Here is a 26,041-nt window from a genome sequence, read left to right as displayed (position 1 = left end):
GTACGCTTGTTATGATCCAGGACCAGTATAAAGCCAGGTCGCACAATGAGGTCGGTGGAGATTTGTGAACATTCTGTGCGCACATTTGCTGTGACGGCTTGTTCAAATAAACTTCCCCAATGAAAGGCTGACCGACGCGTATTCGACTCCTTTTCTCCACAACATAATGGTGACCCCGAATTTGTGAGATTTTGCATCTGGAGCCCGGCGGAGCGTGTCCTCTGTGCCCCGACAACCGACATCAGCTGTGAAAGCCGGCAGGTGGGATTTTTTCCTAACCATTAAACAGCGGATTTCTGTTGGTGGTGCACAGCTGACGGCTCTTTCCGGTTTCCCCAAATTAAAAGAACACAGGAGAGAATATGGATACTGCATTCGGTAAGCATTTCATTGTTTTCCTCTGTGCAGGGGGGCTGTTGATATTGTTTGAGAAATTTTGGGCCAAGAGGAGCCGAATGTTTGAATTGAGATAAAAAATTGGGCGAACAGCAGCTTATGTGAGATGTGTTTAGCAGACGGCTGTGAACAGCTGGTCGGGCTATTGTGTTGATATATTTTTTTGTGGTGATTAAAGAAGGGCTAGTCGCTAATGCTCTGGCAGGTAATGAATCGGATGAGTTCGAACTGGATTGATGAATACGCTTTAAAGAAGCGAACAGGTTGTTGAGCAACCGTTCATGGTGTCTCTTGCAACCAACAGCCATCCTTCAATCCATTGGGGGGCAATACTGGCGGAGGTACGGGGCACATTAGTCATTAAATATATGTGGAAATTATTTTCACTAGTCAAGGAGTAGACGAATACTGATAATTGATTGACTTGCGAACAGAAAAAGTTTGAAGGTGGAATCAATAAGACTTTCAAGAAAACTCTGAAAAGTAAAATCCAGTTCTATAGGGGCACATTTTAAATATATGTTTATATCATTTTATATCTGCTTAGAACTCTTTGGAGTTATCCGAGACCTCAGTATAAAGACATTTTGAGAAGAAAATTCAAATTCGTTCATGAATTGGCCACAGGAGTTATTATAAAGAGGTCACAGGGAGGCTGATAAAGTAGCTACACGTCAGCGTCTGTTGCTTTGGTCCTTAGAGACCATATCACAAGGCTTGTAGAGAAAACACATTTTGTATTTCATATATTGCCTACACCAATGTCTCCTGAAAAATTAAAAGTCTAAATGAAAGAAATTGAGAATTTAAAACTGAAGATTTGAACGGTGACTGACACAAAACGCTGATCGACTGACTTGGGGTGTGTATGTGACCGGTCTTTGTCTGTCAATGTGTGTGAAATCCTGCTGTTTTATGTGAATCTAAGGGAAAAAGGAAAAGAAAAAAGTTATTTTGTGTGAGAAATCAAGGTTCCAACTCATCTCATCCCTTGACTTTTGAGTATTTTAGTCATTTTGAGTTAACACATAGAGTTAACACAACGTCTTACATATAATCTTAAGCTAAATAAAAGATTAAGTGAGTGCAGAGACACTCAGATTTGCTTCATTGCTATAATTGCCGCATTGATAGTTTGTTGAAATAAGGTGTTGTTACAGTGATGAGCTGTGATTTTTAAACGCTGTGTGCTGATTTCTTTAACATTGTGAATTTTGGTTGCGTGCATCTTATTATTATTGAATACCGCTGTGATTTGTTTTGGGTTTCTAAGTTCTGTGTTCAACAGGCTAGTTGGATGTGTTTGGATTTCAGGGAGGAGAGCGAGGTGCTGCGCGTGCACGCTGCTTGTGCGGATGCACGCCGTTTGTCCTTGACATTCTTGTGCTGTTTCTACACTCACAAATGTTCGTGTGTAATCACATTTTCTTTCCTTTTTGTTTTCCAGGGCACTTTATGGTTGAACTGTAATAATTATTAGTTTCTTTAGGTAATGTGCTAATTGCAGAGTTGTTATCAGTCGAGTAAATGAGGGTTTCGCAAACTTAGAGGAGAGGTTCTGCTTCTAAGCCATTTGTTTGTCACGCCATTTGACGTGATTTTTGACATTCCTGATAAAGAAAGTTCTTCGCTTATGCATCGTTTCTGTATCCTTTGGTTTGTATTTCTCCCTGTCCACAGCGTGTTAAAGTGTATTTCTTTCTCTTTCTTAAATTGTTACAGAAGTGTGACAAACGCCATTTTGAGTTGAAGAATAGTGCAATTGTTATTTCTGTATTGTTTGGTTTGTATTTTTCCCTGTCCACGGCAGGACAAATTGAATTCTTTCTCTTTCTTAAGTTGTTACAAAAGTGTGACAAACGCCATTTTGAGTTGGAGAATAGGGTGTGTTTCAATTGTTATGTCTTGTTCATAAGATTACAGATTGGGAGGAGTTAATAAGAGCCTGGGAGGCAGGCTTAGAGGTGTGTTCATATTTGATTGGTTAGAAGTCACGTGGTTCATTGGAGGCGGGCTTAGAGGTGTGTTCATATTTTATTGGTCAGCTGGATTGGTGGAGAGACATTGTGTATGGATCCGATCGGAAGCATCCGGATGTGAGCAAAGGTTGGGGCAACGCCTTTAGCCTGAGTCACTTCAAACAGAGTAAGCATTAACTGAGCTTTCGATTAGCAATAAATTAACATTGTTTAGCATTAGTAATACAGCCAGTATTGATTAGCAATAACTAGCATTGATTAGCATTGATTAGCGATAATTAATATTGAGTAGCATAATTAGCATTGATTAGCATTGGTTAACAAGGAAGCTAGTATTGATTATCAATAAGTAGCAATGATTAGCAATAGTTAGCATTGGTTAGCATTTTGTTAGCATTTCGTTAGCAATAATTAGCGTTGATCAGAAATACAATTGGCATTGGTTAGCAATAGCAATAAGGCAAATATTGGTTTAATTCTTAATTAGCAATAAGTTAGCATTTATTAGCAACAGCTAGGAAGCTAACATCAATTGGCATTGGTTAGCAAACGTTAGCATTAGCAAAAAGCTAATAATAACCTAACTCCAAACTAGAAATCAAAATAGCAACAAGCTAAATTAGCCTAACATTGAATTAACATTGGGTTAATTTTGAAACCAACCTTTTTGAAACCAAAGCATAAGCTTTCAAAGCGAACATAGGCTAACATTAACATTAGCATTGACAATATCCAAACCAAAAAGTAGCATAATTAGCAGCATCTAAGTTAAATTTAACCAAGCATTAAATTAGCATTGATAGAGTTTAATTTAAACTGACTTTCAAGAGTTGTTAAATAAAAAAAATAAAAAAGGAAAAATAATAATAATAATAATAAAATAAATAAGTAAATAAAAAAGTCAAAAGAAGGGAACTAATTAGGTGAAACAATGGACGTAACACCAACAATAACCATCAGCGCCAAGCATCCTGAACATTCCAAAGATATTAAAAAGATATCTCAAAAATGGGAAAAATGAACAAAAAATAACGTCTCACCCTGGCCAAAAGGTGGCACTTTCAATGTAGCTGCCTGTAAGATTATGGAACAAAGGATTAAAGCTTACAAACCAAAGGACAAAAGCAAAAAGAGACAGGAAAAGAGAGAGCTTGAATTAAAAGTTTTAGATTTCTTTGAAAATGCAGAGCTATATCCAACACTGCCAGGAGCAGTAAACATACAAGGAGATTCTGAAATAAAAGATCATAAAATATCTCATGAACTTCCAGAACCACAAATAGCTACATCAAGCAGTCATGGAACTCCTGAGCCAGACGCCGTCTGTAATTCAGATCAGGCAAGGGGGCAGCTCCCACAATACCAAAAATCACCAGAACTGGGACCTCCAGTTCAAAAGGCATCTTCTGAAGAACATAAGAGTCCAACAGCGTCAGCACTGAGTTTGATAGAAATGACGCAGGGACAGTATGTGCCGTGGCAGATGCTCGACCTAGGGGGGCTGGTTGCTCGATTGCCGGATGTTCACACAGGTGCAAGCAAATGGATAAGAGCTTTTGAACAAGAGACTGTGCATAAACTGTTGTCTGTGGGACACATTAAGGCAGTGTGGGCACTGTGTTTTGGAACTTCTACCATGGAGGGCATTTTGAGACACAGTGAGAATGACTGGATGTTAAGCCACCGAGCTGATGGAACTGACTTTAATGCATATCGAGCTGCACTCTGGAGAGCGTTACGAGCTGAGTTTTCTGTGGGAGTGGACCTCGAAGCATTAAAGGGGGAGCCACTGTCAGAAACAGAGAGTCCAGCTGTGTACATTGCACAACAATTGAAGAAATGGAGACAAGAGTCTGAGGAAGAAATTGAAAAGAGCCCAGCTTGGGTGACATTGTTCAGAGTTTCCATCAAAGAGGCTCTGCCTGCCCCAGTTCAGGGGAGGCTGGAGGATGTGGTGGGTTTGAATTCAATGTCATATGGGCAATTCCGAGACCACGTGGTGCATGCAGTAAACAAATACAGAAAAGAACTAAAACGGAAGGAGCAGGAGAAGGATATTCAAAGGGAACTTGCACGGTTGCAGTTAGAAGAACTGCAAGTGAAGCAAGAAGTACGAAATGAGGCCATGACAGCGTGGGCCGCTGAACAGCCATCACAGGGGCAAGTCCATCGTCGACCCTGTCAAGGGTCAAGAAGAGGTGCACCTGGAGGACGAAGGTCCTCGGGAGCATGTTGGGCCTGTGGCGAGAGGGGACACTTTGTTTACAGCTGTCCGAGAGCACCGAGAAACCCGAGTGTTCGGCAGGACCGTGGCCAGTCCCTGTGGGGCGGAGCAAGTGGCCCGGCAGGCCCATGGCGTTCCTCTGGCAGAGGAATCCCAGTATTTGTTTGCATTGACATATAGAGGTAAGAAGTACACTCACACCAGACGTACTCAAGGGTTTAAAAACCGCCCTCAGGTGTGTCATTATTACAAAACAAAACAAAGTTTCTAAATGTAAAATTAAATGTGCCACTATTACAATATTTCTAAAATTTAAACAAAACAAAGTTTCTAATTTAAATTTTAGCATTGATAGCCTAAATTAGAGTATCTATTTATCCCATAGGGAACTACTGATATCTCTCCATCCCACTTGGAGGGAGTAAGGAAAGCGCCATGTCCAAAATAAATAAATAAATAACTAAATGAATAAATAAATAAAATTAAAAATAAAACAATTATGATCTTTTTGGGGAAGATTTTGCAATAAAATTTGCTTCCTCTGAAAGGAATCATGGAAAATCCAAAGATCAAAGGTTGAAAGCACAACTGGAGAGGACAAACGAGGCTAAGTTAGCCTTTGAAATTTTGAAACAAAATTAGCAAAAGTAATCCAAAACGGGCAACACCAGACTATGAGAAGCCATTTTTCTTATATGTCTCCAATAGACACCATAAGATTTCAGAACTAATAAATCAGAGTAGGTATGTTGTGACTCAGGCAGGATGTTTGCAGGTTGTGCATCTTTTGACACGTCCAGATGTGAGAATACAGAAGTGTACTACATCGGGATCTGCGGATGTCATTCCACGGGAGTTTGAAGGAGAACCACATGAGCGTGTAGCAGAAGCAGTGAGATACATTAAACTGAGACCTGACTTAGGAGCAACTCCACTTGTGCAGGCTGACGTCACTTATGTTGTGCATGGTTCATGTTGTGAGATCATTTGGGTGATCATGAGGTTTTGCAGTTGTGAAACAGGAAGGTGGAAAACTTTGTAACGGTGAAAGCTGAGAAGTGTGAACAGCCATGTTCGGCACAGTTAGCTGAACTGAAGGCATTAACGGAAGCATGTCTACTGGTGAAAGGTAAGGTTACGAATGTGTACACAGATTCTGCATATGCTCATGATATTTGCTATTTGTTTGAAGCAGTTTTGAAGCAGAGAGGGTTCAGGAGGTCAGACGGAAGCCCAGTGCGACATGAGGTCCAAATGAAGGAGCTGATCCCCGCGAAACTGGCAGTGATACAGTGTCAAATAATCGTAAAGGTAACGAAATGGTCAGTAAAGGTAATATCGCGGCTGATGAAGCAGCGAAAGTAGCATCAAAGTGCCAGCTTGCTGTTGTGGCACCAATGGTGTTACTGGAGCCAGTGGTCGCGCCATAACAAGGGTATTGGTCATACATATTGGATAGACAGTCGTAAAGTTTTTGGTAAGAGAAGTGATTCCTCGGTTTGTCATTCCATCAGAGATTAGCTCAAATAATGGTTAAGTGTTTGTTTAGAGAGTTGCAAAAGGCATTCTGCAGCAGCTGCGAATCAAGCAGCGCTGTGGGGCCGTTTATCATCCACAGAGTCAAGGGATGGGTGAGAGGATCAATGGAACCTGGAAAGTGAAATTGAATTGAATCTATGCTTCAACTAAACTAACTAGATGCTTTGCCGCTTGCACTAATGAGCTATCGTATGCAGACTCATAGAGTCACGCACTAACACCGCATAAAATGCTAACGGGTCGACCCATGCCGGCACCTCAGTTGAGAGGTCCCTTTAAAGGGCCCCCACTTGAGCAGTTGCGAACAGAGTGGAAAGCTTACATGAAGCAATTAACTGCAATCCACAGAACAATCTATCTACAGGAGGAGTCCAGAGACTCAGGTCTCGAACAGCCGGTTGAGAGACCAGTGGTGCCAGGCGACCGGGTGCACATCAAAGTGTTCCGGAGGAAGTGGCACGAGCCAAGACGAGAAGGACCGCACACAATGGTGCGAGCAACGCCGACGGCAGTTCAAATGGAAGGTAGCAACACATGGTACCATTTGAATCACTGCACTAAGGTTCGGACTAAAGACACAGACGGAGTTAAGTCCGAGGGAAAGGATGAACAAAAGGAAGATGTTAAGATTTCTGACACTGATGAGCATCCAGGTGTGGGTGTTGGCCGACAGCATGGGCTCAGGAGAACGAAGCCTGGAGATGTTGGACGGGATCCCGCAAACAGGAGAGGCGGGAAGGGGTCCCGTGATGGAGCCACCCCGCAGGGGAAGTAGCCAGCCTGGGTCAGATGAGTATGATGCAACAATACACACCCACTCAGACCATGCCACGCCACGAACTTTGCCAGCAATGCACACGAGAGCTAGTCGTGAAAAGGCAGATGTTAAGCTTGAATTTAAGTACGTAGGAATAAAGGATGGTGAGGAAGTGTGGATCATGGGTCCGGAGGAGGAGACGACCAAATCACCGCCTCTGGACGCCACGACAAAGGGGTAATCTGGTAAGATCATGTTGTCCTCGGGTCAAAAGAAGTTGTTCACAATGGTTGTAACAATAGAAAGATTTCTCGTGAAAGTCTAGGGGGACTTGATACCATTAGCACTACAGGACAGAATAATCATGTTAATCCAAGAACAGACGGTGTGTACATGCACAGGTAGAGACAGGAAAACAGTGTAACTGTGGAAGATGGTTTAAGGCAGCACAGGATATGTGTATTGTTCCAGAACCACACACCTTACGGTGCGGTGGTCCAGCAGCGGGAATGCTGAGAAGGTAGGTTCACATCGGAAGAGGATAAATGGTTATTGTTTAAGCTTCCTATGTGTGGTATTGAGTGCAGATTGATGTTTGGGCCAAATAAATTACATAATTGTTTTCAAAATAGGGAAGGGCCACAAATTGGAGTCTTCTTGTGCTGAATTTAATCTGAGTACAACACAGGATGGGCCTCCCACTGATTATAGAGTAGACCACGATAGTGAGTTTGAATACTTTACAAGTGATGGATTTAATAATGTCAGTGGAACTCACATAGGTAACACTACTGTTAAATGCAATGTCACATGGGTTTTATCTTGGTTTCCACATGCAAATATGAAACCAATATTTATTAGGACACCTGTGTGGTTTGAAAATCCGGTTCCTTTGTATCAATAATGTGAAAATATAGAAATGACAATTCTAACTCTATATCTTTTTGGGGATCAGACACACCCAACAGCTGAGAGTTACTGGATGTGTGGAGATGATGTTTTGTTAAATGTGTTACCCAATAGGTGGATAGGTCTTTGTGCACTTGTGAGGATGAAAACATCAGTTGTGTTAATGTATGACAAGGTAAACGAGATGCTGGGGTTTGGATGTGGAAAAAGGGAGAGTTAAAACATATAGTGGTAACTACATCATGGATAAGCACATTTACTTGGATGCAATAGGGCAGCCGAGAGGGATTCCTTTTGAGTTCAAAGCACGCAGTGAGATTGCAGCTGGATTTGAGTCTATTTTGCCGTGGATCACAATTAACAAAATGTGGAGTGGATTAATTACATATACTACAACCAACAGAGAATTCTTAACTATACGAGTGAAGGGTTTGCAGGCTTTGGAGAACAACTACATGAGACAAGTAGGATGGCTTGGCAGAACAGACAAGTTTTAGAATGGATATTTGAAGGGAAAAGTGGTGTTTGCCAGTTGTAGTTGGTTGGGGAAAATGTTGTACATTTATACCCGGGAACACTGCAGCTGATGGGACGTTTACAACGGCCATGAAGAAGATCAGAGAACAGAAAGAGGAGCTGAAGGGTGATGCTGGGGGAGGTGAACGGTGGTGGACTGGTCTGTTTGGGATTCTGGGAGAAGGGGGAGCGAGGACAGTTAAAGCGGGAATAGCTATATTGTTGATGGTGATAATGGTCTCCCTATTGGTGTGTTGCATTATACCCATTCTGAGAAGGTGGTTGCTACAAGTGATGTTCAAACAAACAGTGGAAGGAATCAGTAGGCAGATGACCATGTGAGTCCGGGTCTGAGGACCAACGCATGGAAGAGCTGGTCAACGAATGAAGGTTACCAACGGACGGTTCACAAGATTCTTTCCTCGGGTGTGGAACCAAGTATAGTCTGACAGGGAGAAAAGATGCTGAAGATCTCTTTGATTGGGAGTGACGTACTGGGGACCTCTCCTCCCAGAGTTAGCTTAGCAGTTCCAGACCCAGCCGGACGGATGTTCGGCCAAAAGCAGACGACACCAGAGTACGGGAGATGGGACGGGACTGGAAGAGCTGCATTACATTGCATTTTATTACTATTGTTGTGTGATAATCCAGAATTTTATGTATTGTACTTGGTACAAAACTGTGATTAATTCATTTGATGGTGGTGTATTCATTCTATGTGTATTATCAATCAGAACTGATCACTAATGTCCATTGCCAGTTGTGTTAGTCAACTGTTCGGAGTGCGACCTTTGGTAAAGTGGTCGGTCGCCAAGTGGGGTGGGGCCGTAGGAGAGTTTTCCCAAAATAAGAACATGAGTTACGAAAGTAGCAGCCGGTGGGTTTTTCACTCCTATGCACTGCGAACAGTGGACAAGTGTGATGGCAATGTTAAAATTTGTATTGTTGTTGAATTCAGTATCGTTTAATTTAATAATTTAATGTGATTCGGGTACATATATATATTCCTTTTCATTTATTCAATATGTTCCCTTTGACTTAGAATGTAGAATTATTAGAATAATTTAGTGTTGATTATGGTAATTAATTCTTAATTAATTATGTGGGATGATTTTCTTTCATTTTAGATTATTTCTTTAGTAAATCACTGATAAGTGATTTCAGGGGAGACTATGTGGGAGAGAAATGTCATGACATGGCCTAATTACATCGTGTGCTTTGTTGTTCGGTTCATATGAATATTGTTGAAGGTTAGAATGAGCTTGTTTATGATGATGGCGGGAGCTAGGCGCCTCCAAAGAAGATTGGGGCCTGGTTACGTACGCTTGTTATGATCCAAGACAGTATAAAGCCAGGTCGCAAAATGAGGTCGGTGGAGATTTGTGAACATTCTGTGCGCACATTTGCTGTGACGGCTGTTCAAACTAACTTCCCCAATGAAAGGCTGACCGACGCATATTCGACTCCTTTTCTCCACAACAGTATATGTTGGTGGTAGTGGAAAGGTTCTCACGATGCCCAGAGGCCTGCCCAACTAGGCGAAAAGACGCTCAATCTGTCGCTAAGTTCCTGTGTCGTGAAGTCATACCCAGATGGGGGCTTCCAGATAGAATATCATCAGATAACGGGCGAGAATTTGTTGATAGAACTGTAAAACTGATCCTACAGAAACTAGGAATCAAGCAACGTCTTGGAGCGGTTTATCATCCACAGAGCCAAGGCATGTGTGAGAAAATGAACGGCGTGTTGAAAAACCGTCTTGTAAGAATCTGTCAACATACGGGACTGAATTGGGTGGCAGCGCTTCCACTTGCTCTAATGGCATGCCGTTCAGGCGCACTCCGCGATTTACAAATGACACCACATGAGTTGGTGAAGGGCAGACGAATGCCCACGTCCTTTTTGCGAACAAACGGGAAAGGTCCAAGTTTGTCTCTGTTGGAAGATGAAATGAAGACATACGTTAAGTATATGGTTACTTTACATAGGAACATATCCACGTATGTCATTGACAGGCAAAAACAGGACCACGAGCAGGAGAAGCTTGTGGAGCAAAAGAGAGACATTTTGCAGCCAGGGGACAAAGTGTTCGTGAAGGTCTTTAGGAGAAACTGGTTTAAAACACGCCGGGAAGGACCATTTGAAGTTGTGCGCAGCACAGGGACAGCGGTCCAAGTGAAAGGGTCTCCCAAGTGGTACTACCTGTCACACTGTGTCAAGGCAGCAAAAGAAGAAGAGACTCAAACTAAAGGTTCGCAAGACAAAGGACCGCAAGACAAAGGGTCCAACGGAGGGAGCACGGACAGATTCGAAACACCCGAGAATGCTCAACATTAAGGTCCGAGAGAGGAGACTGATAATGTTGCAAACAGCTATGATCCTGCTGTACCTGTTCCTGATGACACCGACCGGGGCCCACCAGTACAAAGATTTGGGGTCATTGATTTGCAACACATGCCAGAGACAACGGGGGCCTCCTCTCCAGAAAGCAATCCAACAAAGATCAAAGAGAGCAACAATGACTCTTCGAGAAGTAGCACAGAGTCATCCGTACCAAGGAGGCCAAAGTCCGGCCGCAGAAAGACCAAACCCGAGAGATACGGCGATTAAGGTGATAGTGGCCGAGGGTCAGTCGGCCCAGCTTCCATGCGAGTGCAAAGTGGTGGACGTAGGAGGACCCCATCGACCACAGTGGAAAGACAATTACGGAAAACTGATAACCTACTCAAACGCCACCATCACAGCACCACCAAAGTATGTACTGGTTAATGAGGCAAGGAGGGTGGAAAAAAGAAGGAGACTGTAGTCTTTTTGTGCGTCATGTTCAAAAAAGGGATCAAGGAATGTATACGTGCATATATTTTGTGCCCCCAACCCAGGGGAAAGAAGGGGGTAATAGAGCTGAACCTGAAGTCAAATATGTGAGGTTAATGTTAAGAAATGGAGGGGCGGACACAAAGACGATAATTCCTGAAGCAACACCCGTCTCAAACATCACAACACAACTCCCTCCACTAGTACACACATCCAAAGGGGAAACAATTGAAAAGATTAAGGCAACACCAACAGCTATTCTTTTCTAAATAAGTAGCTAATCTCTGTGCAACTAAACTAAAGAAAATCTTCCCCTCTACATTTAGGAGAGAGATCATCCGGAACTGACTCAGGTCCGAGGACTCTTTCTCCTTTGGAATAAGAACGCCTCCTGCCCTACGCCATGCTCTAGCAATAACCTGTTTCTCCCAAACTATTCTTAATTGCCTCCACAAAAACTTTAGGATATCAGGTGCACTTTTATAAACCCGGTAGGGGACTCCATTTGGCCCTGGGGCCGACGAAGCCTTTGCACGCCTGACTACCTCCTCAACCTCCTTCCACCTAGGTGGTCTAACATCCATCTTATGAGCTATCTCTCCTAATGGTGGCATGTCAGGTGGAAGGCCTACTACTCTACTCTGCTCAAGATCTGAATATGTATTTCTTAGATACTCTTCCACCTCTGACTTTGTTGCCTTAAGCTGCCCTCCCTTTTTCTGGTTAAACAATCCTTTAACAAACTTGAACGGGTCCCTATAAAATGCCGTCCTTACATATTCTTTCTTCTTTCTCTTTTTCCTAAGACATTCAGCCCTTCTAAGTATTGCTAGCCTGCCTCTCAATTCTTCCTGCAAAACATTAATTCCCTCTCTCTCTTCTTCTGTAGCTCTTTTCCACTGCTTTCTTAAATTTCTTCTTTCCTTAAAGGGGATAGAGAATCAAAATCGTCTTTTTCACGTTTTTGGTGTTAGTTCTGAGTCTCCCCGCTGTGGGGAGTACACACGAAGTGCCAGCAAGTGTCAGAACCTCTGTTTCAAGTACTCCCCTTTTTTGAATATCCCCCAGAAAAAGTGCCAATCCGTTTTTGTGAAAAAGTGATGTCACTTTTTCAGCAATCACCACCACCCCCCCCCCCCACCCCCCCCCCCCCCCCCCACCCCCCCCCCCCATAATCCACAGCCACCCCGTTTCAGACACCACGCCCCTTCGTCGAGAAACAGGAACTGGTGTGCCTTCCAAGGCTGTGAAAGCGGACTACGATCGTTACATATTCTTCCCCCGGAAAGCAATGTTCGCGATCAATGGCTTTTATTTATTTTTAACAGCATCCCCAGTAGCCTACATACAACCGCCGACTTTTCCTTTGCTCTGCGCATTTCACGGAGTACAGTTTCACAAACCTTGCACGATTCCGAGCAGGCTTCATGGTCAGTTCCGACAGGGACAGACAGACTGCAGCGAGTTGTGCGCTCCGCTGAGAAGGTGATCGGCTGCAGCCTCCCATCTATCCATGACCTGCATGTCTCCAGGACTACGGGGCGAGCAGGTCGGATCACAGCTGACCCTTCTCTATTTGCACCACTCCTCTCGGGCAGGAGGCTTCGGTCCATTCGGACCAGAACCTCCCATCACAAAAACAGTTTTTTCCCCTTGCAGTGGGACTTATGAACACTTCATAATCACCTCATAACCTGCCCCAGTCACTTTACCATCATCAAAATTGCACTAATGAAGCTGCACTGTTGTTGCTCTGTATATTGGATACTGTGTATTGTTGTACACACCTTGTACATTTTATATTCATATATTTTTATTCTTTATTTTTTATTATTATATCCTATGTTACATGTTTGCACTAGTTAGTGAACACTGTTCACTAACAATGGCAATAAAACGAATTCTGATTCTGATGAGCTTTCTTTTCAGTCAGTGTATTACTCTATAGCTCTGTTTTCAGTGAGAGCAAGGGCAGCCAATCAAGCAACGGCAACCGAATAGCGCCAACACCTACCTGCATTTCATAATGAGGTTGCCAGATAAGCTCTGAAACGACGCCAATAAGGGCAAACCACGCATTCTAAACCCAGCATAGTAACAGCTGTTTCAGAGAGCCTTTTAGGGAGGTTCTGAGCCATTACAGACCCAACCAATTTTTTTTGGGCTACATATCACATCACAGAACAAGGATTAATGCCCCATTCAACCATTCTCTATCACCTTTAACCAATTTCTCCATCTCTTTTTGCCGTCTAGACTTACCTAAATGTACTCTTTCAACCCTCTTTCTATCTTGCACCCCAAATCTCTCTACACCATAGGAATAAATTATATCTCCCATCTTCTCTAGCCTATCGCTTGCATTTCCTCCTAACCTACCCAATATTATTGACAAATCTTTATTGACTGCCTCCCATTCTTTGTAACTATTTGCCCTAGGCCACTTAACTCTAGCTGTCTGCTCCATATTTCTCTCTCTAACCGGCCTGTTCACCTCAGTATCAGCTGCATCCCTTCTTAGAACCTCCTCCTCCACCTCCGTAGCTGTGTTATTGATAACCTTCAGACTGTGGTTTTCTACCTGCCGCTGGACTTCATCCGACTTACTCGATTGACTTCTTAAAAAGTACTGATCGATGCGGCCACACTGCCCTTCCTTTACCACACATCTCTTTCTTCCCTGATGCATTTTAAGGTCTCTAACTGATGTTACTTTCTGCCAGCCACAAGGACAAACCTGGAGGTTACTTCCCTCCAGCCTACCACGTTTATTATGTCCAACTACGCTCTCTTTCCTCTGAGAACTATTCTGGTCAGTTCTAGCCCTAGAGAATAGGTCCGTGCCCCTATCCTTCACTGAGTCGCGTATCCACCTCTTAGTCATGTTCGTTCCAGTGTCAGTTGCCAAGTAGTCTGCCTGTGAGTCATCTTCCGCCCCCGCTCTCGCTGACTCTAGGGGTATTCTCCTTAATCTGTCTGTAGCTTATGCTGGTTGTAACAAAGCGGCTAGGCCTCGCTACCGCTACCATGGATTGCTAGCCCATGGCAGCACCTTTGGGGTCTTTGCCTCCTGTCAGCTGTCTTTCCAATCTGTCACATGGTCTTTCCCTTGTTGTCAGCTGCCCTATTCACAACAGTCACTAGCTAGGCTAGATTTGGATTCAAGGTAAACACAAGAAACTTGTGCTAAAGAAAATAAATAAATAAATAAAATAAAGGACCAGACTCAGTGAATAATTCCCTACACTCCCTATTATAAATATCAGTGAGCAGTGCTGACCAACATGTCATTGGGGTCATCAGGTGGGAACCTCCTTTCATCAGTGTTTCGTCTAGTTGGGCCCACGACACCTCCAGGAGGCTAGACAATGACCACTGGCGTCCCAGAGTCACCCCCCTAATGCCAGCCAACACTGCCCCTCACACCACAACCACCATAATCTACCTCAGCCTCTCACCAACTGCACACCAGTCACAGCGGGGTGGGGATGCAAACCCTGGTTCGGGTAGGGGGTAATGAAAATATAGAGGGTGCCAGAAGTGGAGGCAGGACAAGACACACTAGCAGATTCAGCAGACAAACTCACCTAAACAATCCTATAATCACTAAAAATGCCAGCAAAAACAAAGCCATACACCTCACTCCAAGCCAACTCACCCAAAATGGCCGCCTGGTTTCAAAAGGATCACATGTGCCAAACCCTCCACTTAAATAGCTTGAACTTCTTCTTTGCTTTTTCAAAAGTCTGTTTACCCTAAGTGCTGCCCCTGCTGGGCCCCCAGCTGCTATTGCATCTTCTAATCCAAATCCACTGGCTGGATTTTACTGCTTTATCTGACATTTCCTGCAATATTTTCCTCACACTCTGTCCACTTACACCCAGCTCCCTCAACAATGAGACAACAGACTTTGCAACAAATCCTCTACATCCTACTTCCACTGGACAGATTCTAACCTTCCATCCTCGCTGCTCTGCTTCTGCCCCCAACTCCACATATCTAAGCTTTTTCCTTTCATATGCTTCTGCTACAAATTCCTCCCAAGGAACAGTCAGCTCTATGAAATAGACTCTCATTCTACTCCTAGACCACAAGACTATATCAGGCCTTGTTCCTGGGGAACAACAAGCTTATTTCCTAAATCTACCTGCATCTCCCAATCACAAGCATCCTCCAAGCTGCCGTGCCTCCTTATCGTCTTTTTAACTTTTCCCCCCTCTTGAACAAACTGAATTGCAACTCTCTGTACCTTGGACCCTCCTAAGTTTACCTGCCTTCGTTTATCTTCAAGACCTGCAGCTAAGCTTCTTAATACTTGGTCATGTCGCCATGTATACCGGCCTTGTGACAGACTAACCTTACAACCTGACAAAATATGCCTTAGAGTTGCAGTACCTGAACATAACGAGCATAACGGGTCTCCATTTACCCAGAGTTTTAGGTTCTGGGGAGTTGGCAATACATCATATGTTGCCCCTATCAAAAATCTAATACTCCTTTCCTCCATACTCCACAGTTCTTTCCAACTAAGCTTTTTCTTCTCTACACCTTCCCAATTCAACCACCGTCCCTGCTTAGCCTGAGCCACTGCCTTTGCACCCCTTAACATTTCCTCCTGTCTACGAACCTGCTCAACAACTAGTTTTCTCTTCTCCTTGGGACCTGCTCTACTCCACACTGGTTTGCCTGACCCAAGCCCTGAGCCTCCCCGGCCTATTTGCACATTACCTACAATCTCTGTATGTCTAAGAGTTGCTTCTGCCTCCTGAGCTGCCATTCTTGGTTTCCACTTCCTCCCCTTGGTTGGGTTTGGAACCACCTTACTAACTACCACATCTTTACTCCTAGCTAACAGGAGCTCTGTCCTAACTTTAGTACATTTAAAATCCTCTACTAGACTAGATACTGGGAGTTGGAGTATGCCCTTCCCATACAGTGCCACAGTACTTAAGCATCTAGCCACTTCCTAATATAAAAGCTAACTAATCTTTCCATTTTTTCTACAACAGATAATGGAATCTCATACACAGACAGTGGCCACATCAACCTAGGAAACAATCCTAACTGCAGACACCACAGCTTCAACTTTCCTGGAAGCTCCGATTTATCTATTCTATCCAGTCCCTCAGCAACATCTTTCCTAAACTGCACTGCCCGCTCTCCATCATTCATGTCTGCCTGGTACCACCTGCCTAAACTCTTTACTGCCTTTTCCCTAATTGTTGGAATGCTTTCTTCATCTATTACAAACTTTCTATCACTTAATTTCCCTCTACTTATTGAGATACTTCTAGACTTAGTAGGTTTGATTATAGAAATTAGGGGAATTAGTAAATAACATATACAGGTATAGTAAGTTGGACTCTGGAAGCGGAGTTTGGACACATCGTGCGACAATTATGTAATCAGACAACATACTGTAGCATAAGTTAATTTTCCGGCAAGATACTGGTGGGTGTTTTCTTTTCTTTCTTCTCAGGATGACATTCTGGGAAATGGGAAACAAACTGAGAGACACTGGCTGTCCAGGGACCCCCACGGAATGGACTCAGAGACTCAGGACGGGGTGATGCAAATGGACTGTGGGACCCTGGACAGGAGAATACGATAAAGGAAAATGGACGTTGGATAACAAAAGATGGAAACTAAGCTGCACGGCTACTCCACTGCAAATGCATTGATATTTTTCAGTAGTATTAGTTTGCTAAAACTCTAGAATTGTTTGGATTGAGTTATAATCATGAAAATTGTAATCGTTGATGTTATAATCTTGGTTGCTGTTATGAACCATTTCAATCTGCATTGTATGCCATAATGGAGTGTGAACTTATATGTTACTTGTGATATTGTTGTCATTATGCTTTTGATATAGCCTATTCTCTGTAATACAGTAGGAGCCACGCTTTGTGGACATAATAGGATGAAATTGGACCAAATTGACCATAAAGGTCCTAAAATTAGACGTTAATGGTAAAGGCAATTGTTAATATGAAACAGGGATTGCTTGCTTAGATTGGCACAAGAGTGAGATTCCCTTAGGTCATCCAGTCTTTTTCCCCACCTTTTAGGAAGGGTGGTTTTTTATCGACTGGATGACAACTGACCTGCAGGTTCCCCACAGGGACACACAGATTGCATGGGAGAGCAGGACATGAATGTTTAGTCATGTCAGGAGACTGATGAGCTGTGTGACTGGAGGGAGACCGGTAGGCTGGTTTACTGTAGCCGAATTTGGACTAATTATATGATAGATTTAGCTTACCTAGTCTAAAATAGTTCAAATAATGTGCGCATAGACACGTAAATAGGAGTTTAACTAATCAGTTGACTCAGAAATTGAGGACTTATGATATATTAAGAGATTTAGCAACCAAAAATGTCGAACAGTGAAGTCTTTGTTGATGCAGGTTCATGGGGTTGACCATCTATCATGACCATTTTGTGTTTCGGGACTCTAAGTAGTCCCGAAGGGGGGAATGAAGTGTATGGACGCAGCAGACAAAATGGAGCACAAGGCGCATGAAGAAGGCCGAATCAGGTTCATTTGGGTTCACAGCTGCATAGGTTCACCAAGTGCATAATTGTTGCGCGCACCTCCGCGCACCTCCGTGTAAGGCACGGAGATAGACTGAGAAATAGACACTTAACACAACCAAATAAGGAAAGAGTTGAAGCAAAAGACTTCATCGGCTACTGGTACGAATGGCCTTGAGTATGCATACACCAACTCTTGGCTAGATGCCCAGACATGACAGAGGCTGGGGAGTGTAGCCTTTAAAAAGTTTGCTCTTCACTAAAAAGAGGAGAGAGGGTTTTTCATCTGGCTAATTGACACATACTCTCCCAGAGAGATGCATCTTTTCTGTAAATTTGAGACTGACCTGACGACAGACATAAAGATTTCTTTGTTCGACTAAAGCCCTATTTGGACGGGACTAGTTCAATGGGGGGACGTATGGTAATGTTGGTTAACCAGACGATGCCAGGGAGAAGAAATGACCAATTCGGACGGGACAAGAAATCCCTGTACTATTCATCTAACATGGGAGGAGTTTTCTTGAATATAAAGCATTCTGCTCCAAAATTATTGTATACAAACGCAGAAGACTTTTTTGTTTGTTTACCTGAATGATAATTATTACTAAAACGTATTGTACAGTATCACAGAACAGAAGATTTATTCATTTTTGACCTTAATGTAAAGTACTGTTCACCAAAAGTTTTGCTCAGGATACTTATTTTACCTGAATGTAAAGTATAGTTTAAGAAAAGGATTGCACAACGAAACTTAAGTGTCATTTTCTATTTTACACCTAATTGTTTCTCTCTTTAAAAGGATGTGACGACATATTCCGTACTTATTACCGAAGGTCGCATTCGCACGGGATTAGTATTACCTATGGTAGATACTCCGGACCGTTTCACAGGAGGTAGAATTCTCGGCAAAGTTTACCGACATACTCCGCTATCTTTACTGACATGGCGCGTTCGGACGGGACTAGATTTCTCGGATATTATTACTTTACCCCAGGTCCCCCCATTAAACTAGTCCCGTCCGAATAGGGCTTAAGTCCGTGTCAGCAGACTTCTTCACCACTCATTTCTACATCGGCTCGGCGACCTTCCCTCATATTTACTACACTATTTGCACACATCAATGTCGCAGGACAGACTGTGCGGGCTTGCTCTTCTGTCGATTGAAAATGAGGTTGCCTGCAAGTTGGATTATAAGGATTTAATCGCGGAGTTTGCGGCAAAGAAATCAAGAAGGATTGCTTTTTTTCTAAGCGAGGTAATTAACTCCGTAAATCCTTATATTGTAATTAAATGTGTACAGTTTTGTCAGTTTTATGTTAAATGTTCAGTTTGACAAGTAGGCCTATGCCCAAGTTATTGTCTTTATGAAATACTGAAATTAAACGGCATATGGCCAAAGATGTATATTGTGTCTGTCTGCTAATTGTCGTATATTATTTCCAATCTTAAAGGCTTATTCTTATTGTTATTATTATTAATGCTCCCTGGCTACGAAAGTACGTGAAAAATAGGTTATCCTGAAAAGGGCCTCGCATCTGTCAAGTTTGCCCAGGGCCCCGCTCCCCCCTTGGGACGGGGCTGTACGCATCCCCCTCTTTACATTAACAATCTGGCAAAGTGAGGCTACCCTTCAATAAAGTGGAGATGCATTTAGCTGCCTTTGAATACTCTGACCTGGGGGTGGTAGCCTGGATCCTTGTGTCTGCCCACACTGACTTGCCTGGTTGGGGGCTGCCAGAGCTGCTGGTTTCATGGCTGGGGTCTGACTGGGCCTGATCTGGGTATGACTTGTGCTTCTTTACAAAGAAGTCTGCAATATTTCCCGTTCTTTTCATTGTTATCTGTCCCTACACAAAATAAGGCAGCCTGGTTAAACCTCAATAGTGTGTTAATCTTAAACTATTTGTCTCCATTCTTGTGCTTTAACTTACTTTAAAACCAACTACCAACCGAGCTACTATAAAATTAAACCAGATCATGTAGGTTAGTCAGGTGAAGTAGCTTGGCTAAAGTTATACTTTTAGACCTTTATGATAACAAACAAGCTTCATGGACATTGATATAATCTTTGGGCATTTGTTACAGTTTCATCTAATGTTACAGTATGAAATCCTTACGAACTGTGTTGATTATACACTTACTGAAAACCAACAATGATATGGTTTCCCCCCACATTATCCCAACACAGTGGTACGTTGAGTTACGGGTTTAATTGGTTCCGTGACAGAGCTCATAAGTCAAATAGCTCGTACGTCAAATCAATATTCACCATTGAAATGAATGGAAATGCCATTAATCCGTTCCATGCCCCCCAAAAATTTGCAATGCCCCCGTGTATATATAAGTGTATATACTGTGTAGCAACCCTTGGATTCCAAAAGAGAGTCTCGACAGATGCTCAAGGTGTCTTTTATTTTTGTTGCAGCAGAATCATCAGGTTCACCTTAGCACTGTGAAAACTGTGTGTCGGGTATATAAACAATGCAAACAAAACACCAAATCATCATACAGTCTTCACAGTACAATTGTCATATTTTGTTCATCAATATTAAAAACATCAAAAACATTCATTTACTCAAAAGTAATTTAGGCCTAGTCAAATACATACACACTGATAAAAAGTTACATACAGATACAATGTTTCAATGAAAGCAAACAACAAACATACCTCACTGCGCTCACCAAGGATGCTTAATAATCTTTTCTTCTGTTGTTTAAAACAGGCGTCAAAAGTCCCTTTTTGTGTGTGCAAATGAAGCAAGTTAAGCTGGAGCCTGGGGATCAAACTTTGTGGCTCAGGCTCAAACAAAGCAAAGCAGCTCCCTCATTACCTACACCTGTTTGGCTACCTTTACAGATCTCCCTCTTGTGGAGCTACGGTGTCAGGCGAAGGACAAAATTCAATCTCCAAAATCCATTCAAGATTCACACACATACAAGATCACTCACAACTTCACACACCAGTCATTTTAAAGCACATACAAAAATAGAAATATTTTGATTAAGTGTTATATTTGTAGAAAAATATGGAATGTAAACAAACACATTTAGGTAGTTTTACTCAGACAAACAAACACATACAAGGACTAGTGTGGTCCTTTACATACTGTATATGTTCATCAATGAGTGGCATTAGAGACACCAGCGGCCATAGTCAAATGCATTCCAGGGGCCAGAGCGGGCGACGTAGAATCCTATTTAAAACTGCTGGCTAAGGATAAACGTAAATATGGTAAAATAGTTATTCCGCCAATCGGAGGTCACTAAAATTAATGTTGCATCCATGTGTAATTTTGCCAAAACAATGTGGGACTCCGTAGTTTTCTTTGGACCCCTGCCAAATCTGACAAGTGATGACATGTATAGCCGCATGTCGTCCTTCAATCGCTGGTTGTCTAGATCAGCGGTCCCCAACCCCCAGTACCGGTCTGTGGGTCGTTTGGTACTGGCCCGCACAGAAAGAATAAATAACTTACATTATACATTACATACGTACATACATACGTTTTATTTATTATCCGAGTCTGAACAATGTTTTATTTTGAAAAATAACCGAATTCTCAACGTTACATCTGTCACGTCCATGGGGTTTTCCCCATGTTTTTAGTTTTATGTTTTGTCATGTGTTAGGTTGTTTCATATCTTGGTTTTTGAGTTCATGTTTAGTTTTAGTTTTGCCATTGTTTTTCCCTCACTTCCCATGTTCAGTTCATTAGTTTCACTCACGTCACCTGCATTCATTGTCCCCAGCTGGACTCATTTGTCAATCACTCCCAGTTTAGTATTTAGTTCCCAGGCTCCCCTTTCAGTTTGTGATTTCCTTTCCCTGAATTCACCATCTCCCTTGTCTTGTCAAACCAACTTAAGTGGTTTTCCATGCCGTGCCGTGCCGCGTCACTGAGAAATCCTGTTGTGCTCTCGCCTTCAAGCAACACTTATCTCCAACTTTGTGTATTCACCCGCACTACCTCCTCGACCTAATCCCCAAGGATATCTGGCAACATTAAAAGACACTTATTACCAAATTTCTTTGTGTGTGTCCAGCCATTGAGTCCACTGATCTATCATCAAGTACAGCAGCTCTAGAAATATCCTTAGAATCTGATTTGTATTTAAATTGTTTTTGTTCAGTTGAGCTCTCTGAGCTAACAACAGCGATAGTCTCTTCTAAACCATCAACCAATGATCTCCTCTTAGCCTCTGAAAGCGGACTTGTGTCTGTGCTTGTCCTGTTGGATCTCAGTGCTGCATTTGATACGGTCGATCACAGTATCTTATTACACAGACTTGGGATTAAAGGAACTGCATTAGGCTGGTTTAAGTCATATTTATCTGATAGATTTCAGGACCGATTCTTTTCACTTTATACATGCTTCCATTAGGTAACATTATTAGACAGCATGGCATAAATTTCCATTGCTATGCTGATGATACTCAGCTGTACTTATCTATGAAACCAGATGAACCCAATAGGTTGGTCAGACTACAAGCATGTCTTAAAGACATAAAGACCTGGATGACTCAGAACTTTCTGCTTCTAAATTCAGACAAAACTGTATGAAAACCGCCAGATGGAAAAACCTTCTGGTGCTGTAGGAGACAGCTACCTCTAAAGTCTTTTAAGCCTCTTTCTCGTACCTTTTTCACTTTTTGTTCATTTATGAAGACGTATTGTGTTTTATAGCCAGGCAGCCACTGCCTTTAAGAAGATTCAGTCTGTCACCGCAGGTTGCACCACCAATTCCCACATCCCACCATTCCGACATCCCACCATTCCGAAATGCAAACATCCCAACATTCCGACATGCAAATGTCCCAACATTCCGACATGCAAAAGTCCCGACATCCCAACATTCCCACATCCCGCCATTCTGAAATGCAAACGTCCCAACATTCCGAAATGCAAACGTCCCGCCATTCCGACATCCCACCATTCCGACATCCCGCCATTCCGAAATGCAAACGTCCCAACATTCCGAAATGCAAACGTGCCGTCATTTCGACATGCAAATATCCCGCCATTCCGACATGCAAAAGTCCCGCCATTCCGACAAGAAAACGTCCCGCCATTCCGACATCCCACCATTCCCACATCCCACCATTCCAACATCCCGCCATTCCGAAATGCAAACATGCCGACATTTCTACATGCAAAAGTCCCCCCATTCCGACATGCAAAAGTCCCGCCATTCCGACAAGAAAACGTCCCACCATTTCGACATGCAAACATCCCGCCATTCCGACATGCAAAAGTCCCGCCATACCGACAAGAAAATGTCCTGCCATTCCGACATCCCAACATTCCCACATCCCACCATTCCGAAATGCAAACGTCCCAACATTCCGAAATCCAAACGTGCTGACATTTCTACATGCAAACATCCCGCCATTCCGACAAGAAAATGTCCCGCCATTCCGACATCCCAACATTCCCACATCCCACCATTCCGACATCCCGCCATTCCGAAATGCAAACGTCCCAACATTCCGAAATGCAAATGTGCCGACATTTCTACATGCAAACATCCCGCCATTCCGACATGCAAAAGTCCCGCCATTCCGACATGCAAAAGTCCCGCCATTCCGACAAGAAAATGTCCCGCCATTCCGACAAGAAAACGTCCCGCCATTCCGACATGCAAACATTCCAACATTCGGACATCCCGCCATTCCGACAAGAAAATGTCCCAACATTCGGACATCCCGCCATTCCGACCTGCAAACGTCCCGCCATTCCGACATGCAAACATTCCCACATCCCACCATTCCGAAATGCAAACGTCCCAACATTCCGAAATGCAAACGTGCTGACATTTCTACATGGAAACATCCCGCCATTCCGACAAGAAAATGTCCCGCCATTCCCACATCCCACCATTCCAACATCCCGCCATTCCGAAATGCAAACATGCCGACATTTCTACATGCAAAAGTCCCCCCATTCCGACATGCAAAAGTCCCGCCATTCCGACAAGAAAACGTCCCACCATTTCGACATGCAAACATCCCGCCATTCCGACATCCCGCCATTTCGACATGCAAACATCCCGCCATTCCGACATGCAAAAGTCCCGCCATTCCGACAAGAAAATGTCCCGCCATTCCGACATCCCAACATTCCCACATCCCACCATTCCGACAATCCGAAATGCAAACGTCCCAACATTCCGAAATGCAAACGTGCTGACATTTCGACATGCAAAAGTCCCGCCATTCCGACAAGAAAATGTCCCGCCATTCCGACATCCCAACATTCCGAAATGCAAACGTCCCAACATTCCGAAATGCAAATGTGCCGACATTTCTACATGCAAACATCCCGCCATTCCGACATGCAAAAGTCCCGCCATTCCGACAAGAAAATGTCCCGCCATTCCGACATGCAAACATCCCAACATTCGGACATCCCGCCATTCCGACAAGAAAATGTCCCAACATTCGGACATCCCGCCATTCCGACATGCAAACATTCCGACATGCAAACGTCCCGCCATTCCGACATGCAAACATCCCACCATTCAGACATCCCACCATTCCGACATGCAAACATCCCAACATTCCGACATGCAAAAGTCCCGCCATTCCGACATGCAAACGTACCGCCATTCCGACATGCAAACATCCCAACATTCGGACATCCCGCCATTCCGACATGCAAACATCCCAACATTCCGACATGCAAAAGTCCCGCCATTCCGACAAAATGTCCCGCCATTCCGACATGCAAACATCCCAACATTCCCACATCCCACCATTCCGACATCCCGCCATTCCGAAATGCAAACGTCTCGCCATTCCGAAATGCAAACGTCCCAACATTCCGACATGCAAACATTCCGACATGCAAACATCCCAATATTCCCAGATCCCACCATTCCGACATCCCGGCATTCCGACATGCAAACGTCCCAACATTCCGAAATGCAAACGTGCCGACATTTCTACATGCAAACATCCCGCCATTCCGACATGCAAAAGTCCCGCCATTCCGACAAGAAAACGTCCCGCCATTCCGACATGCAAACATCCCAACATTCGGACATCCCGCCATTCCGACAAGAAAATGTCCCGCCATTTCGACATGCAAACATCCCAACATTCGGACATCCCGCCATTCCGACATGCAAACATCCCAACATTCCGACATGCAAACGTCCCGCCATTCCGACATGCAAACATCCCAACATTCGGACATCCCGTCATTCCGACAAGCAAACATCCCAACATTCCGACATGCAAACGTCCCGCCTTTTCTACATGCAAACATCCCAACATTCGGACATCCCACCATTCCGACATGCAAACGTCCCGCCTTTTCTACATGCAAACATCCCAACATTCCCACATCCCACCATTCCCACATCCCACCATTCCGACATCCCGCCATTCCGAAATGCAAACGTCTCGCCATTCCGAAATGCAAACGTCCCAACATTCCGACATGCAAACATCCCACCATTCCGACATGCAAACATCCCAACATTCCCACATCCCACCATTCCAACATCCCGCCATTCCGAAATGCAAACGTCCCAACATTCCGAAATGCAAACGTGCCGACATTTCTACATGCAAACATCCCGCCATTCCGACATGCAAAAATCCCGCCATTCTGACAAGAAAACGTCCCACCATTTCGACATGCAAAAGTCCCGCCATTCCGACAAGAAAATGTCCCGCCATTCCGACATGCAAACATCCCAACATTCGGACATCCCGCCATTCCGACAAGAAAACGTCCCGCCATTCCGACATGCAAACATCCCAACATTCGGACATCCCGCCATTCCGACATGCAAACATCCCAACATTCCGACATGCAAACATCCCCACATTCGGACATCCCGCCATTCCGACATACAAACATCACACCATTCCGACATCCCACCATTCCGAAATGCAAACGTCCCGCCATTCCGACATGCAAACATCCCAACATTTGGACATCCCGCCATTCCGACAAGAAAATGTCCCGCCATTTCGACATGCAAACATCCCGCCATTCCGACATGCAAAAGTCCCGCCATACCGACAAGAAAATGTCCTGCCATTCCGACATCCCAACATTCCCACATCCCACCATTCCGAAATGCAAACGTCCCAACATTCCGAAATCCAAACGTGCTGACATTTCTACATGCAAACATCCCGCCATTCCGACAAGAAAATGTCCCGCCATTCCGACATCCCAACATTCCCACATCCCACCATTCCGACATTCCGAAATGCAAACGTCCCAACATTCCGAAATGCAAACGTGCTGACATTTCGACATGCAAAAGTCCCGCCATTCCGACAAGAAAATGTCCCGCCATTCCGACATCCCAACATTCCCACATCCCACCATTCCGACATCCCGCCATTCCGAAA

This window comes from Odontesthes bonariensis, chromosome 4, assembly GCF_027942865.1.
Source record: "Odontesthes bonariensis isolate fOdoBon6 chromosome 4, fOdoBon6.hap1, whole genome shotgun sequence".
Classification (NCBI taxonomy): Eukaryota; Metazoa; Chordata; class Actinopteri; order Atheriniformes; family Atherinopsidae; genus Odontesthes; species Odontesthes bonariensis.
The sequence above is the reverse complement of the archived record's forward strand: the minus strand, read 5'-3'. Positions refer to the sequence as shown.